Source organism: Varroa jacobsoni, unplaced genomic scaffold (assembly GCF_002532875.2).
Source record: "Varroa jacobsoni isolate VJ856 unplaced genomic scaffold, vjacob_1.0 contig00984, whole genome shotgun sequence".
Taxonomy (NCBI): domain Eukaryota; kingdom Metazoa; phylum Arthropoda; class Arachnida; order Mesostigmata; family Varroidae; genus Varroa; species Varroa jacobsoni.
Window position 1 is genome coordinate 1 of NW_019214563.1, and position 19,177 is coordinate 19,177.

Consider the following 19,177-nt stretch of genomic DNA (forward strand, 5'->3'; position numbering starts at 1 on the left):
ACACATGCACACATACACACATGCACACATGCACACATGCACACACACACATGCACACACACACAAACAGATTTGCCTATAGACCCGCGCACATAAACACCGGCAGGCGCACTTTTTAGCTGCTACGCGTCGCTTCTGCGCTGATCACAAGACTGCGATACGGAATCGAGCGTGGGATTGTTTCGTTCTGTACAGGATAATTTGTTTCCAGCCCGCCGTCCAATCCGTCCATCTATCCAGCGGCCATAGCAGTTTTATAGTCGTTATGGCATAAAAAAGGACACAAATCGCTCTTCTTTACGCGCATGCATAGGACGGATAATCACTACATAACCAATAGCCGGCGCGAAATAACGGATACGTTATCACTAGTTGCCGCATTAGGCCCCGTCGACAATGTCCCTCCGCGGTGGGGCAGCGTCGTTGCCACGATGTGGCTATCTTTTGGCCATCCGACCACATCATCTTTCTAAGCATATGCGCTTATCTATCGTCGAAGCAAGAAGTAAATAGTTTCTGTTTTTCTAGTCGAAAGAGGCTGTCTGAAGCGTCCGGTCAAAGACGAGTCTGACAAGTTACTTTCCATTCACTGCGCGGGCTTATTTTTGTCGCTTTAGAGGTTTGTTGGCATTGATGCCGTCCTCGATGTTGTTGGTGTTGATATCGTCTGAGGCCGTTTGTTGATACTGCTATTGTTGTGAACAGTATCTCTGGCTCGTTTTTGCTGATGGCCCATACGCAGACGAGGGCTAGGTGAACGAGCTGACTTGGTCGATAGCAAAAACCGGAGTACCATGTATAACATACGAGAAAACAATTACACTTAGCAATAAAAAGAAAACGAAGTGACCGGCAGTGGTGGTGATCAGGTGATGATGATGATGATGCTTTTTGCTGTGACTGCTCTGCGATATCGCACCGATGAGCAGATTGGCAGACCCATTACGAGTACGATGAGGGACACGATGGTGATTCCGTTACGCGCCGGCGCTGTTCCCGTCGACGCCAAGCGCCAATAGCGGAAAATGCAGACGCGCAGAAATTCGTTTGTTGTTGTTGATTCTGGTTGACTATCGGCAGTCGTCTTTCAATTGTTACTGGCTGGTACGAATAGTCGAACAACATCTCTACAGCCGCTAAACGCGTAGCTGATTCAGGGTTCGGGTCTGGTTGAAAATGGCGTCATGCAGTGATATATTGCGTCACAGTGTAATGTAACGAGACGCAATTGAAAGATTTGTCATTTATTATCAATCAGTCGCTATCTATCACCTCATTAAGTAACTGGTGATGGCAGACGTGGCAATCTTCAACGAGTTAACTGTATCATATACGCTAAATGATTTGCTAAAATCGGCATATGTGGCGACTATTTATGGAGACTCCGACGAGAATTTTAAGGCGCCTGCCCTAAGAGGCTGACTCAAGTCGACGCAGTCAAGTAGTCCTTAAGCCATTGGTAAAATAACGTTGACAACACCATGCGGCCTCTTTCATCTATCAACTAGGTTATCTGTCCCTTGAGCCAACCTCTCGTAGAGCATCTGTCTCGTGAGCCGTTGATGTTTATGGTATACCCACCGAAAAATTAACGTTTAGTACCGCCATTAGGTATTCCATCAGACGTATCATATGTCTACCTAGTTCCGTGTGTCCGCATGGCTCGTATATTTACATCCATATACGATCTGATCTACATATATCTAATATAGCTCCGTCGATTTGTATCGAGCTATTTGTTATTCTTGTTTCAATACATTCGCGCGTGTGTTTGAACACCCGCGCTGGTTTTGTGCTATATAGGACGGTATAAAAGTGTCCCTTGAAACTTTCAAGTAGGCCTTAAATGCCAGTTGGAGAGTGTTCATTAAGTATCCACTCATAACGATGCTCTTTATCGAGATCATTTTTGTATCTCCTGCTGGTCTAGCAATCAGAAACTGAGGGCTCCCTAACTGCTAGCCGTGACTTTTCTACGTGAAAACTGCTAGGTACAATTTTGCTCTGTTCCGGTTTGCAGAGTATCACGTGATATCGTCAGTACTAACGGTACTCGCTCGTTTCATTCGTTATCTACTATATCTTGAATGTCGCAATCTTTGCTGGTGTCTTTACCTCCCATCCAAACGTATCATTCTCAGCTACTGCAACGGTTCCTTATCGTACGTGCCTAGCAGTACAGCGTACTGATAGTTTAAATTTGACAATTAATCTCTTCCTATGTCATATATGCAGGTCTAAAATATAGACGCATATGGCTCTATAGAATACTTCACTAGACTAGGTTTAAATTTGCTGATCTGGCCTAAGGTCTCTACATAAGGGTTAGGTCGACGAAGCCGCTGTGCATACATTGTTGCTGATGCTGTTGTTTCTCGGATCTCCGTTTCATGTGGCTCGCAGCTAGTACCGAAGCTGCCTGCGAAACGTGCGAGTGGTCAATAGAAGAAAGTGGCGAATAGAAGGGCAATGGCAATAACTAATTCTGCCGCCGACCGGCTCCAACTATTAGCCAATGGATCAACCTGTTTCTTTGACTAAAGAAAACTAGGAGGATTGGTCCGCACATGCCCTGGCCAGAGGCCAGGGCAGCTTGATATGTTGCTATCAAGCGTTATGCAGTTTACATGCAGATCTGTTAATGTGAATGTCGATAGATATGTGGATAGAAAGGTCTACGTGGCCAGAGACGCAGCGCAGGACAGGTTCTCGTTGAATTCGCGGCCGGCTCGCCCAACCTTCATTGGTCCTTTGCCACCACCGCTATTAGTTACTGTTGGTCATCGGTTACTATCACCAAGTATGTTTTTCCATTCGCTTTAACGCTCCGCACACCGTTGCTCGCTGTAGACGTCCAAACGGAGTTTCGCGGGGCCTCATTACAGGCGCGTTGGTGGCGCGAAAGCTTGTGACTATTGCTGGCACGGATGCCTCGCCACAGCCCCTCCCCTGTCCGGCGTTCGGTAACTGTACAACTCTTCGGCTGTACAACTGTACATGTATATCAGCTCTGCCTTTTTTTTTGGTTGGCCCGACGCTCAGCGCCTATTGCATACATCTGTGCCCGTTCAAAGACTTTTCTCCGTTGGTTACTTCGATGGGCGTATGGACGGACAAGCGAATTCTTCTGTGCTACTAGCAATTTTCGCTTCTTTCGGTCTTTTTCTCAAACGACTGCTGACTATGATTCGAGCGTTCGTTTCTGTCTTTTCCATCAACACTGCTTAACGCTGATACTGTTCCCGCTGGTTCAAGCAGTCTTCAGCACAAGCCGTAATAACTCGCCCGCTGCTCACGAGCTCACCAGTATCGCGAGAACATCGACTCTGGAGCACAATAACGCCGAGCGATTTGCTTGCGCGCAACAGGGAGACCTCACGGAAGCAACAGAGGCCGTTGAGCAGAATTGCTGAACCTTCAGTTCAATCTGGTTTAAGCGAAGCCGATCGGACCGAATGAAGTCAAGGTGTTTTAGACTAACTCTCTCCTTCTCTGAATCTCGCCCGCTCAATCTCTTCGATTTGTGAAGCTCAGACAAATCAATGAGCACGGAACGGATTTTGACCCCGGATAGCACCAGGGCCGTGTACACTGTCGCCGATAGGTCAATCGCTGTATCAGCCCGGCATTCGGTTTCCCTGATAAATGATTCTGATATTCATAGGCCCGGTGACGCATTTTACTGTTGTAGATGCTATGATCATGTTGTTGTCGTTGACGCTGTCGTCGTCGTTACGACCCCATCGCTGCGGGTGCAGGCATACAGGGCACGCGAGAGAGGGAAAGAGCTCAACGAGCGGCAGATCTGCTGTTGTTCACAGTGAGGCTATTGTCAATAGGCGAAATTGCCGATGGGAATGGCACAGACAGACAGGGAGAGAGAGAGAGAGAGAGAGTGAGAGAGAGAGGCAGAGGGGGAGGGAGGGGGGAGGGAGAGGGAATCGCTGTCTTTTCCGTATGTGAAGTTGAAGGCAGTGCTAAGAGATCTTGTCCATTGGGCTCATGTGAAGGGGACACATTGATACACAGACAGAATATAGAACGTAGATGGTGTTGGGCAAATGAGCAGATATTATGGGCAGACGATGCCTATGGAATTGATGGATGTTGTCGGGCAGTGCTGATAGGAGAGATCTTTTTGCAAGCACTTCGATTAGCTAGCTAGTCGTCGCGGAATGGCCTGCAAAAATATTATTAGTTTCATCGTACCCCCAAATCGTAGCATTGGGGAGAACACTGATACGGCAATATGTCTTCAAGGACTCTCATAATTCTGTCGTTTACATTCGCTTACGTAAGCTCAGACCTGCTATCTTTTCATATAAACAGTCAAAGTGATAACTGGGCTGACCCAGTAGCTATGCATGTGATGTACACATGTACAATCGAATTTATGATGATTTATTGCAGAGCTGTAGATGCTCTGCAAATCAGACGGTCCTAAAAGATGTAACTGCAATTGATTGAAGTTCCAGACACACACACACACACACACACACACATCTGTATGAGAGTCGAAAACGTATTGAGCGTTTTTAACCAGACGGCAAGAGTCGCGTCGATCTTTAGTTTAGGAACTTACATCGGTAAAACTTTTTTATATTTAGATGAAATCAAGTAAATTCTAGGGCGGTAATCGCGGATGATGAACATCAATGAATCACATACGACAATACTACGCTCGACAGTATCTGTGGCAAAACCATATGGCATTAGAATGAAATTCTCATTTACCATGAGCTATTACGATCGATTCAAGCCTTTACTGTTCATAAATAACAAGATTTTGTCAAACAGCTAAAAAGAAATTAACCGAAACTCGTGCACAGCCAGCACGTCGCCTGCCACCATTTCTACTATATTCGTTACATCCTTAACTAACAGGGAAAAAATCTAAGACCAACTGGACGGGAAACTTCAGTTCATCCGCTATACGGCCTGGGTCTTACACAATAGCTATCTTATACAATTACCCTGCTATAGCTAACTTGTTTCCCCTCCGTAATCAACCGGGTCTAATATATTTACTAGAAGCTCAGTCAGCTATAAATTTGCCTCTCTTGTGTTGGTTTCTGGCAGATTTCTACAATGTTAACACGGGGCATTTTTAGCATTAACTGATTGACTCCGTCGCTGGAGATCAAGCGACCCCTGGCAGCGTACATAAATCGAGTCGACCCACTCCTAGCGGATCTTGCCCATTGCTAGAATTAGCCTACCTTTCGATTCTATTCCTGGAAAATCACCAATAATTTTTTCTTTATCAATGCCTACATAAATTGATGTTACTAGTACGTTTCCTGCAGTGGTTCTGTCCAGAGACGTCGTCGAAGCTTAGAAAAAAAAGTTTAAGTCTTTTAAGTGTTTTTTTTTTCTAGGAATAAATTGGAGATTTTTTTCACAAAGAGCAACCCTAATTTTCCAGTCGACATTTACAAGAGAATCGCTAAGATGACTGCTCAAAAAGCATTTTCACCCTACTGTTTGTTACATAGACGAACCAATACGACCAATAAAATTAATGCCGTTTTTTTTGCCACTATAGATATATGAATTGTATTTTTATTCCGATCGTCAAGATCTATCGAAGGGCAGATATAGTTCAGGAACTAAATCTTTTTTAAAGTTGTTACTTTTCGAACGCCGTTTTCGATCTAGTAAGTAAAACTTAAACACGATTCAGCTTGTTGAAAGCTTTCGATCGGTACCAACAACTGCCGAACAGGCTTCCGTTAGAGAGGTGCCACCTTAGCTTTGGGCTCCTTGTTGCCGAATGTTAACTACAAAAAAAAAAAAAAAAAAACACTTTTATTTAGCTCGCTATGATCTATTAATTCATGTAAAGTACTCGGGCAAATTAAAGTTTATATTTTTCCCTAAAAAAATGTTGAAGAATATATTCGAAAACATTGTTCAATAGTATATTCGTGATGTTATAATTTTCCGGTTGACGCTTACTAGGAGCTCGTTTAATGAAGCACTCAACAATTATGAAACACACTTTCATCTAGGTGTCTGTCACAAATCCCTCAGCGGGTTTTTGACCATTTCCACAAGGTTTTTGCTCAGATCCTCGAAGTTTATCGATCGCCGTCGGATATTTCCTTGCATCAAACGCTGTGTTAAGTTTCCGCGTTTCCAGGGCTATTTTCAACCTAAAAACTGAGACGTAGGTCCACGAACATGCATTCTGTCTTGATTTAGCTCAGCGAGAGTTTTCAGTTGGAGCTGCAAGTAAACATTCGGCTATTACTGTAAACCTTCGACAAAAATAGTTCACCTTAGCCCCCCACAGACCTTAACCCCTCGTAAACACGTATATAAGGAAAAAGGGCAAAAAGCGATTAATTTGCTCAAATAAACATTACGCTCGATAGGATAGGAGAACAGACTGTGTTTTGGGAGAAAGTGTTGATCCAATCAGCTTCTTTCCAAAAGGAAACTCTAACGAGTCGCCAAAAGTCGGTCTAGTCTGACTATTTTAAAGAATTGCTTTGGATAGGACAGATGAATGAATGAACAAATAAATAAACATAGAGTTTTAGTGGTCTAACGAATTAATCTGGAAGGCTCAATTCACGCTTTCAGTTTTTAAACCCTTGCAAAGCCTGTGTTCAGTGTTTCCTTGTCTCAGTATCGTTACTTACCTATTGGCTGGCGTCACGGATGCCAGTATTATCATCATCCAGCAACGCTACCAGAGTGGGCGGCGTGGCCTGGGCGGCTAACGTGCAGGCCTGAGTGCGCTGTCATGGTAACCATAGGTAACAAGCGAGCTGCTACGTTCGTCAAAATTTATAATTTAATGTAAATATTAATAACAAATAAAACGGGGAGTAAAAAGGTAGGACCTAAAGAAAACTCAGGCGTTATTATTACTGAGGCCAAAAGGTGCCTGTATGGGTGCCATGTCCTTTGATAGGTTCGGTAGGGAAACCCCAGGTGAGCTCTTGCTACTATAGCTTAAAATAGATGATTATGAGAACTTGTTTACATAAAAATGACATTCTTAATAAATATTAAGGCCAGTAATAAGGTTATCACAACGGACCCATGAACGAAGTGAAACCTGAGGGAAAGAGCCAAATATCGAAAAGGGATCAAGCAGTCGTCGTTAAGCAAGCGTAGTAACTCTTATCAGCAGTATAAGTAGCTACTTTGGTGCTGCTATTGCCCCGATTCTCTTTAGCGTCGAGCCTGTCATGGCCGTCGCCATCATTTCCTCTTACCTTCGGCGACTTCTCTTTGCGATCCTTCGATACGAGCCGATCAGGCAGATGAATAAGGGCGAAAGTCGAACACCACGGAGGAGGCAGCCGAGTGGCTTGCTCTACGACTACAACCGGGGACTTTATGTGCGGGAGCGTAGGGGCTCACGAGAAGTTCGGCTATAGAGAAAAAAACGGTAAGCACGACAAACCGGTCGCGGGGGTCGATGGCAGCACCGCCGCTCATTCTGGCCAAAACCGCCAATTCCGATCCGGATAACGATAGAAGCCTTGTGGCCTCGCTTCTCGTGCCTGCGTACTGTTTATGCATGAGTATGCGCTTGTTACACTTCATTCGTGGTGACTCCAGTTTTTTGCCTTGTCATTCTCTGCAGCATTAGCATTATTCGATAATCATTATGATTTTCGGTGTCGTCTGCTAGCCGATATCGTAACGATCTGCAGTCACTAGAGAAGGGTCTGCCCGCGGTTGCTGTATGTCGTCCACTATGTAGATTATCTAATAGGGCTGTGCGATAAAAGAAAGCAGCTACGTAGTTACATTGTACTATTCTGCAGGGCCCCGTGGCGACGTCCCATCGTGATGGCAGCGGTGCGCCCTCATCAGCCGCTTGTGGCATAGCCTAATCCCGGCAAGATCCAGGACAAACCGTACGCTGCACGGCTCGACGTCCATCACCGTCACCGGCAGCCTAATCAGGATCGCCATAGTCGAGATGACGGCTATGACGATGTCGATGCCGGCGCCATACTGTAATGGCCGGTCCTACATCTACCATGGTCTACAGGCGTGTTCCGTGTCCTTTGCAGTTCCTAAAGCTATGGTGTCTACAACGAGAGTTCTGCAATAGACCCAACAGAAGCGAATCCTGAATCAGTCAAATTATCCGTGTACTATGAAGTGTACGTAAAGTGCTGATCATACACATGCCTTACCGAGATGCGGGTCATTACTCAAGATACTTGTTTCGAATTTTACACTTTCCTCTGGTTCCACTATACGTCGCTTCAGAGAAGTAACAGCGTCTCCTTTCAGCAGCGTGTGTATGCCCGCCCGGTTTTCAACCTGGACTCCACTTACGGAGCATCGCTAAGTCTCGTAGGCCATTACATCAATACAGGGACACTGCTAGAGCCTCTGCGACCATTGTGGTTATTCTAGTACTCGGCGAATTGGGCTGGACAGCGTCGCATAGTTGCTGCTAACATCTCGATTGTTTCTCCATTTTCTCAAAGCTAGCAATGGCTAATCGTTCCTATGTCTTCGCTGCGTGATCTATTCGCGTTAATCTAAATCATTTCATTTATTCACCCATCGCTGTCCGGAGCGGCTGCTGGCGCCGTAGCCATCGTCGCTAGCCGCCTATTGCCACTTCGATTCCGTCCGCAGCAGCCCTCTGGCCTAATAATAAACAGTTAATGCAAGAAGCCCTTCTCTACATAGATGCTATATACATTGCTAGCTTACTGGTTAATTTCTGTGTGCCAGCGTCGAAGACAAGTCAGGACGGGTTGGCTGCGCCTGCGGCCCGCAAAGAGGTCAACGGTTCTTCTCTTCGTAACTGCCATAGTCCTACCAATGTCTGCGTTAGTGAGTCGCGTTCGAACGAGCCGCTATAGCAGACGGTCGCGGCAGCAACGGCTTCCTGGTATATGCCAGCGCGATCAGCATCATTCGCAGGCGAAGGCAACAGAAGCGGCGGGGCTAGAACGGAACAGGATTGAGAACACTGCTGCCATTACTGCGACTGATCATGATGATTTTGCTGCGGCTGTCGGTGGCGATGATGATGATGGTCCTGCTGTTAGCTACATGACTATGACAGCTACGGAATTCTGTGGCCGTTCCTTGGTCGTGTTAGCTCGCTGCTACTGTGTGGATACTGGCCGGGTGGCAGTTAGTTGATCACTCATTCACCTCCTTTTTTTTGGGTCCTGCTGAACTCATATTACTCTGAGCGGTAGAGGGCCGCAAAGGCTTGGGGACCGACTAGCAAATGGACAGATGGAAGTCTGAATGTTTGAAACAGAAACAGAGGAGCCTGGGTAATGCTGGAGAAAGGGGGCAAATAAAGAAAAAGAAATCAGAGAACGAGATACATATATATATATATATAGAGAGAGAGAGAGAGAGGAGGGGGGAGGCAGGGAGAACGAAAGAGAAAGGTGAGACGACACTAGCAGGAGAATGAACGGTTAGAGAGTGTATATAACTGCAGTTGAGAGAGATGCTTCGCTAAAAGATGGGTGAACTGACTGACTTCTTGGATAGTTCATTTAAGTAGATATCTCTTGAAAATGTTTTGCGGAAAGGAGCTTATGCGTTTGCTTCAAATGGGAAGGAAGACAATGCTGGACGGAACCACGATAGATGGCGGTACCATTGATACTAAACGTGTTTATACAAGGTCTCGTAAAAAGCGAAAAGACTGAAATTACACGCTTTTTGAAAGTGAGGTCGTCTAGTTGATAAAGAGGTAGGTTTATGAAAGACGGCGGTATAGGACTGCTTTGAATTTGTCATTTCGGCAGTACACTCATCTATCCATCCTAATAAGTATTTGAAGCAACGCTAGTTATCGTACTAAAACCTGAAGACTACCACTCAGCTGAGAGTCAGCGATGGAAGCCGGTTTTTTTAGGAATCTTAACTGTACTAAGCACGTGTGGATTTGTAAGGATCCGGAATAACGAAGCTATTTATTGGTAAACAACTGTCGATTAAACAGCGTCGTTGCTTGTCACCCTGACATTTACCCTCAACATTATATCATTTAACATCTATTTCGATAGCACCAAAAGATATCAGTGGCTAAACTTTTCCTGTCAGTAAATAGTGCCGACAGGGTTTCCACGTCCCGTTGACTTTCTTGTCGTTATCGTTGGCTTTTCCTTGTGGCTGTCATGGTTGAGTCTGCTTTTCGAACTTAGCTGGGCGTCCTTAAGATTGATGAGCACGCGGTGGCTCCTGCAGGCCTATGATGGCCGGCGCTGCCGCGGCCCTAAGAGCAGTTCGAACAATCTGAGCTGTCGTTGCTGGTCACAGGCATGTTTCGACAACAACGACTAGATAAAATGAGATAGCAAAAAAGACGTGTACGTATTGAACGCATGTCTTTGAGCTCTCCAAGGAAGATGTTGAAAACGAGAACCAAAAACGTAAAGCACCGTTCAATATAGGAAGTGCATATGTTTATGAAACATCTGCATCGCTTACTTGGTAGTTGACGAAACGAATCAGAGTTTGGTCCTGCGGCATGATTAGCTTAAAACGATGTAGCTAGCTGGTACCTTATAATCTTATTACTATTAATCACTCAAAAAACCCAATCGAATTTATGCCTCGCAAATAACTAAGATGTGTGCTATTTCCGCAGCAACTACTCCTTTTTCCGTTCCATTGTTAATAAAGCCTGTCACGTTCGCCCTTGCAATATATTATTGTATGCGTAGCCGGTATCTCATTTTGAACTTGTTGTTGTTGAGGTACTCGTTGATCATTGCTATTGATAACTGCGAACAAAATCGCTGAAAAGACAAGAAGCCATTAATTTCTTTCCTAACACCAACTCAATCGGTACTGGGCTACCGCAGAGAATGTTTGAATGACTTGCAAAACTGTCTGTAACACGCGAATACGGCCTCTGCTGTTATATGGGCAGGTACATTTTTTGCCGAAGGCGCTAAGATCTTCGCCATTCGCAGCATCACCAACGGTAGAAATATCCGTAGCAGTAACAGCCATGGTTGTGCCTAGAACCACTCTACATGGTAGTACATATCATGCCAGGCCCTCCGATAAACAGTCGAGGCGCAGGTGTAGGCTTAAAGCTGGGCTGGTGTGTCGAGATGGTGTCAGGACGTCTGGTCCATGTTAGAACTGGCAAAGGAAGTCTACTCGGGAACCGAACGCCATAAAGAACTGTTTGCCATGTTCAACTAGGTCTTACGAATCAGGAAACCTGAATTGCGCTGTTGCTGATACTGATACCGTTGCTGAATTCTCGGACGGTTACTTCTTCGCTGCTCCTTCACTGTTGTAGAAGCGTTGTGTCCAAGGGCGTAAAGCAAAATATGTTTTTGCAGTCTCTCTGTGGAGGTCAGTACCTTGGCGGAGTATTGCCCCTTCAAGGGATAGCAAAGATGTCGTCTCTTATTGAGGGGTGCAGTGCGACGCGTAAGCGTAACATCGTATCTCAGCACCCCAAGCGATTGTCCGACACTTCTTGGCTTCGCAACGCCAGTGTCTGTTTTGGGTGTCCTCTGTGAGCTGTGGTTGTGTCAATCAAATCAGCGCCCCGTTGACACAAAGTTCCGCAACGTACTTCTAACTATAACCGCCCACTTTCGTGAGGCGTCCTTCTTTAACCTTCACACTTTTCTTTTCTTCTGTATGTTTTTGTTTTTCAACAGCCATCTTACTACCGACTTTCATACGAGCCAAGTCATAGGACGAGTCACCAGCCACGTGATTTCTACCCTACTTTTCCAGTTCTACTCTTTACTCTTCTTTTCCATACCCCATTTCCCCGTCTTCACTCTTCACACTTCAACTAAACGCTTGCGGAGCGACATAACGACCTGATGGCAGCAGGCTTCTTTATTCTGCCTCGACAAAGCCTTTTTTCACGTGCGTAATGTTACCTTTGGCCGTCGGTAAGTCGCTGACCTGCCGGCATTGTTCATATATTGTATACATGCACCACTCAACGTGAGTAAATGTACACCTCTGTATGATCAGGCAAATCGACTTTTCCGCATTTACTTCGATGTTTGTGAACATCAGGGGTTACTGACGGCGACAGAACGACGCCGGGTTGACGGTGTGAGTACACCGTGCAAAAAAGGTAGGGTCCATATGCCTGAAGCGAGCCAATAGGGACACACAAAAAGAAGCCGAAAGAGAGCTCCTCCATGAGTATCAGGCAATATGAAAATCCATTATTTCGGCCTCGTTTCCATCCGATATTGGCTAAAAGCTGCATTGCCTGACTACAATGCCAAGTTGGAACTGGGTGCCGTATTCACAACCCGCCGAGTTAGGCGAAGGTAACTTTGGGTTCTTGAAATTTCGCGCGTAAGCGATCCATCCGAAGCAAGGTGCAGCGTAAATGTATGCAACCAAACAAAAGTGGAGATCGGAATCTTGATAAATGGCTAAATAGACGACTAATGTACCGAGTCAGTTTGTTGTTATTGTAATTTAGTACAAATCAGTAACAGCACACGGGTAACACCCGGAGTAGATAACACCCTTGGTGTATACTCTTGGTAGATACGTATTCATTGAAATATAGAGCTTTATAAAGATGAATGTTTGACAAATCTCAATCAATCCACATATATAATTTCCATTCCTTTACAACAACGACGTTTCTTTGAAACTACGTAATCGCCTATTTATTTTCAAGAAAACAATTTTCTGAAAAGTTTTTAGTGCCCTTCATACCCACCCAACAGTGGAAAACCCACCGGTTGTTGTTGTGGTTGTGGTTGTTGTGGTTGTGAGAAAACCATATGGGACACTCCCTATCTTTGAAGTATGCCTGTGCGCATATCATTCGTCCGCACATTGCTACTGTCACATTAACCGCTCATCATGCCCATTTCTTTAGCCTGGGGAGGCAGACGTGGTTCTTATATTTTCCTAGCTTTGAGAGCATTTGCCATTCCAGCCAGGTCCGTCATCCTCCGGCCTGCAGTCCTGTCGAACTCCTGCTAGCAAAAGCTGACGTTTTACACGAGGAACAACTGAGCAGATGGAAAGGTGGGACAGACATTGCCTGGCGAGCTGAATTACTACGATTTTTTAGGCAGCCAAGTGTTAGACTCTAACGTTGTTACCGCTGCTGTTAATCTGCGGTGCGGCCGACACTACCGCCGCCACCGCGCCAATCACCCAAGCGACATTTAGCGTCCAGCATCATAGAGCGAACCGTAATACGCCGTTCTGGCGCAGTGGGGCGATCCTTGTTGTCGCGAGAAGGTTTTTAGCGGACCGCATCCTTCACGTGGCTTCTCTTTCTTCTTACGCTGTTCGGCTGTCCCACGTGCCTCTGCCCCAATACGCCTTGTGAATCGGAAGGCGCAATCGGCAACTGGAGGTGGCTGCCGGCGGATCGTCAGGCCAGAGGACCGGTGGCCAGCCCTTGGTTCGCCTGCTGCTGTTCTCCTTGTTTCTTCTCCTCCGGATTTTTACCCCATCCAGCAACTTCTTTTCTTGCCGACGGAGACGGAGGAGTTTTTAATGTTTGTTTGAGATAGTATAAGAATCAAACGTCTGACTGACCGCTGACGCCACCGCAGTAGTGGTACGTACATGTCTTGAATGCTAAGTACTAAACGAGTCCGCGTTTTCCATGCGCTTTTCCGCTTCACAAGAGACAGACAGAGCAACGCGACCAGATTAGATCTACCATCTGCTAGCAGTTTTTTTCGAGCCTCCCGTCCCCTTCCACAATAACGGGCGTCTGGAGACACCGCGGTCACTGCATGCACGGCTACTCGGTAGCGAGCGGTAAGCGGTGCCATGTTCGCTCCGTGGAAGGCTTCAGATGAATCTGTCTCGTCCGATCTTTTCCTACACGTTATTCCTTCGGCTCTTACAATATTCGATAAACTAAGGGAATAGGATGGGCAAGGGATGAAGGTTCGTAGTCATATATTTCAGGTGAATTTCAGGGTAGAAAAAAGAAACACGTTTTTTGGGTAGGTAGTTTGTAGAAAATGCGGCTCACGAGAAGGTATTTGTTCTCATCACGTGTTATACGTATTCAATCTGCCTCAGCATGAACTCATTATACTTGTATAATATAATTACTATATAATATTATAATAAGTTGAAGCGACAACGTATATACAATACAATATACTATGCAGGATCAAACGGTTATCCTAGCCGTAAAAACCAATTAGCAACTATGTAACACGGTACATTATATGTTACATATATGTATATATAATGATAATGGAGTGTTCAGGCATGTTGGAGGAACGAGAGGTTAGTCGAGGAATCGTTTATGAGAAACGGCATCTAGCATTGGTAGGGATTGGTACAGCACTGGCTCTGGCTTTTTCGTACTATTAGGTAATCACTTTGTAAAAGTAGTTAGAAAAAAAAAAGGAAAAACTATGGAAAATTTTGCTAATTATATCACAGTCTTATGATTATTTAGCTTCTTCTCGTCGGCACCCCCTGGCGGGTGGGCAAAGATTGTAACGGGTTAACGGGATTAGTTCTGTTCCTGTAAAAGAGTAAAATACATTGTCAATTGAATTGCCGCTTTTCTTTGTTTGTTTGCCTCTTCCTCCGTCTTTCTATCATCCTCAATATAGGTTACCTATTGCGGCAAGGTACGTGACTCGCTACTGGCATGACGGAATGCGCCAAGTTAGGCCGTACACAATAAATAAGTAGAGGTCACTGGAGGCCGTTGGGCCGCTCGGTCCACCACCAGAGAGATTATTTGCATTTCTCTCGTGAAGGCAAGAGACAATGTGCGTGCATTGCACGAAATGCGATGTCGTACAACAAAAATTTGCCCTCTAGAAAGTATCAGGTTGTTCAAGTGCAATATAAATACTACCTAGTTTTTGCGATAGAAAATCTAAAAGGTCGGAAGATCCTTCTAATTTGTCGTTTATCTAGTCATCGTTAGAACACGTCCCTTTGGCCAAACGCAAGTACACACAGTCTGCGATAGATCTGTTGCCGCTCAAATCACATATAGCTAGCTAACTGTAATACACGTAAAAAACAGCCAGATCGCGTTTGATTGCCGATCGCCGTTACCAGCGTCGTGTATGCGTTTTTGCTCAAACGATGAGTGCATTTAGCGTTGAATTGTCTTCCCTTATCACTGCGCTACCGGAGTCGCAACTTGATTTAAAATGGCAGCACGCTGACGCATCCGCGGATTCAACTGACCACTGATCGGTCTTCATATTTATTTAGGTCGACAAACAACAACAACAACGATGACAAAAGTTACATATTCGCAGCGATATTTCAATATAGATTATACTTGATCTAAAATAGATCCAGCTGTCCGTCCTACCGCCGCGGCGGTGACCAGTCCTCTTTACCCGCCGACGTTGCGTGTTGGCCTGTCTGCCCGCTTTGCCGCCGTAAAACTCGTTGCTGTTCCCGTCGTAATTGCTCTACAGTGTAAAAGAAATTTCATTCGTTTGCATCGCCTATAATAATTTAGTTATAGCTCGAAGTTCTCTCCTCTTTCACATGAACGTAGTAAAGTTCACTGTGGTCTAACGACGATGATGACAACAACATAAAGTACCCTGAAGCACCGGTTAGCCCCATAGAAATCGTTGATTCTAATAGGGATACTGGCACAGACAAAGGCACAGTCAGTGTAAGTAGGCTGGTGTTCATCTATGGAAGCGCTTCGTTTTTCTGTTTTGAGATTTGTATAGACATCTCTAACTCGGCTATGTTTGCGCCAACGGAATCGTAAACGATACAGGTACAACACAATGACGCGATACTGCGCCATACTGCCATGGGCCTTCAACTACCAACTACCTTGTAATCGTCAGCTACTTCAACCCGACGCGTACTGATCTACCGCTAGCAGAAGCAGGCTATCGTGACATGCCGCTGATGTTATTGTTGTTTAAGTTGCTGAAGTAGCTCAGGCCACTCGACGGCCGGAGCGTCCGAGACATTATGAATCGTATCACAGGAAAGGAATGAATAACTATATATCTGCGTCCGAGTATGTCTACCTATCCAGATATCGTTTTAGACACGATACGGCGACATTCGCCGATCGGTCACTGCTACTAGTTGAATTTCATCATGACGTCTGTTATCAACTTACTATCGCGTTCAACCTGTTGTTTGGTCCAATGTTAAACTGGTCGTATCGGCATCAGCATCGGCTACAGCGGTGGCGTCGTATTTGCATTTTCATTGCCTTTTACCCTCTTGATGATCTTCTTCATCGCCATCGTAACAACCATCGCGGTCATCACTTGTACTATTTGGGCGTGCGCACAAAAAAATTATAGTTGTCTTTCTAGTTCATACGTCAGCCCGGTTGCTCCTTTATCTATGCATCTTTGTTTGTCTGTTCCTTCGCGTTTTCCGTTTTCGTCGACGACGACGACAACGTCTTTTGACTCGTCTCGCCATTTGTGCAGCGCTTTTTGTCACACACGGATACCCATACACACATCCGGAGGCACGGCCACGAACACATACGCATCCACCACACAGCCCTACAGCACATTATATCACTATATACACGCTATATATTCACACTGTGTGGTGACATACGATGACGATCTGTGTCGAAATTAAAGTGAGGTGAAGATCTGAATGGAGTGACATTCTCACGTGAAGACAACAGCGAAGCTTATCGTTGATTGCAATCTCATTCATCGTTTGCACATCTCGGTGGCGATTTACGGAAGCGGTGGCTGCTATAGGAGTGCATATGGTTCCAGCTTGTTATTTTCTTCCTTTGTAGAAAACCAGTGTTTGTGAGACTGTAGACATCTGCATATAGGCTTTACGTCGCCAGTACTGCTCAGAAAACGAACGACGAAGTCGTCTGAGGTTCGCCCGAAAAAGGCCCGTACCATATGCGCGGGCCACATTTCGAGTGCCACAAAGTTTCAACTTGTTATAACAAGCGAGTTATAGCGAACAAATGCAGTTGACCTCGTGTTACCAATGACTTTCTTCTATATACATGAGATGATTCTTTTAGACCAAAATAAAAAACAATATACAGTACATTTACAAGCTTGTGATTGGTCTTCGCTAGATATCTTGAAGCGTCCTATATCATCTTCCGTACATTGAGTAATCACCGTCTATCGTGTAACAGCGAAAAAGGTTAATATTTTCAAGTGAACACATCTATCTCGACGCTATACTCGCATCGTGATCCGTGCTAAGGCAAGAAAAACCAGTTTCCTAATCAGTGCGTACATATTCTTATCATGTATATTTCGCTTAGGTTTAGCTTACTTGGTAAAGATGGACGTTGTCGACAGTGTTTACGTATTTCCTAATTGCGCCGTATAGCCATTGGGCAGCACCGCTACTGACAGTCACGCGTATGTTATCCCGATACGCCAATCGAGAGGTGGGTTCGTTCGTGAACGAAGCGACAAACCCGCTGCAGACGCCGTCGAATCGTTAGCGTTCAGTCGGCGAAGACCAGCCGCTAGAGCAGTAGCCATTGAATGCATTGGAAAAATTCCTTAATTTTCCTCATTTTAATACCCAGCGAACCAGCTGTGTAGCTAATGGCTGACAACGCCAGCGTGTCAATAGGACAGACATACGTAGGGATATAACGCCTTCAAGAGCTGTACGTTAGAGGTAAAAAGCTTTTCCTACAGAATAACACAACCACTAGCCGCTGTGGTAGATTAATAGTAGTAATAGTAATGGTGGAAGATCGCCAACACGAAGCCGGCAACGCTTCGATTTTTTTTGGCTCGATCTTAGCAGTTACTAACTGCACAGCATAGGCCTAGCTCGTATCGGCGTCACCGGTTCGCGGCCTGTATGACTATCTATCCGCTGTGAACGCGATTCTGCTCGAAAACTTTATCAGTGATGCCGTGTTTGATAGCTTGCCAGTAATACTTAATGCGGTAGTTCTAAAGTATTGGGCGATCGACGATGAATCAATAGAGTCGTAACAGCGAGCCCGATCTAAATGCCGCGCTTTCTATTCGGCAGAAGAAAGCGTTAGGGCAACGTCGAGCCAGCTTCAACGCTGTGCTATCGACTTCACTTGATTAGGTAGATCACGCCACGAGACGGCCGTGGACATAGACCGTACAGGCGTCCTGCATCCGCCCGAACCGAAGTCAGTCCGTCGCGCGCTACACGGAAACTTCTTAGAAATCAAATCGTCAACCAAATAACCGAATACACACCGTAATACTGTAGCGTCGTAAACGATACGTGTGGTGGCTTCTACAAGACGGTCTTCGGCAATCATTTTGACGGCAGTGAAGTGTTTGCTCTGGAATTTCGTCATCTTCGAAAAGGTCAAACGCGACGAGTACTGATTCTTTGTCAGCGTCCGCTAAAATGTAGGGCTGCGCGAAAAGTGGGGGAGTTCTGTAGAGCTGTGATTTTACTTCTTACAAACGTATAATGTACAGCGCCAATTTTCTAACTTAGGTATTCTTTTAATTGCCGAATCTTTCTATGGTGCTTCAGGCGTTAGAGTTTCGGGTAGGATTTGTATTCATGACCACTGCTGGTATCTGGATGGCGCTGATTCGCGTCCTGCTGATCTCGTATGAACAAGTTCATTCGACTATATTACCAGAGTAAGATGCTCGTCAAACCTACCTAAATATATTTCACCTTTCTTTCAAGCTGAATGGTGGATGCAGGCTAATTGTCTATCTTGGGCCTGCCTCTACTAGGTAGCCTGTATCATATCGCCCTGGCTTCTCCCGACAGAAAAAAGAAAGATAAACCCACGTTACCATATACGTGTACGTACGTATACACCTATTAATATGATTATTAGATCTAATCTGATGCGGTGTTCGAAGCTCATGTCTTTGACGGGAACAGTGCACAAAGAAGGCACGACAACCGAAACATAAACCTCAACAAGAGCCTCAGTTCAGACTTAAGGCTTTCGAGGTTGACATCGACAAAATCGCTAATCTATATGTAAATGATTTTCCACTTCTACCTGCCCTGTCCATCAGGTCGAGAGCCTTTTCACTGGGATGTACCTATGCGGTGGGACATACCTTTGTGATGGCTTCGTCTTATGATGGCTGTTAGCCCGTTCGTTAGGGCCAGCTGAATCGGCGCCGCCATTGAAGGCGTTTGGGTTTTGTTTTTTATTCGACTTTCCTTTCTTTTCGGTTACCCATACGATACGAAAGAGCTAACAGTCGTCTCGTTCGCTACGCTACTAATCGCGATAATGCGCTGC

The 19,177-nt window shown here is 45.3% G+C and overlaps 1 long non-coding RNA gene across 2 annotated transcripts; it reads right to left on the reverse strand.

Moving 5' to 3' along the window:
• Window positions 1–4,375: 4,375 nt before the first annotated feature.
• Window positions 4,376–9,270, reverse strand: LOC111271759 (uncharacterized). 2 transcript variants are annotated; one of them, XR_002687078.2, is made up of 5 exons: window positions 8,698–9,270; window positions 7,230–8,071; window positions 6,648–6,779; window positions 5,959–6,228; window positions 4,376–5,780 (listed from the first exon to the last, which is right to left on the reverse strand). It is a non-coding gene; the product is annotated as an uncharacterized LOC111271759 (long non-coding RNA). The 2 variants fall into 2 exon arrangements; XR_015315456.1 differs by having other exon boundaries at window positions 7,230–9,270.
• Between the last annotated feature and the right edge of the window lie 9,907 nt (window positions 9,271–19,177).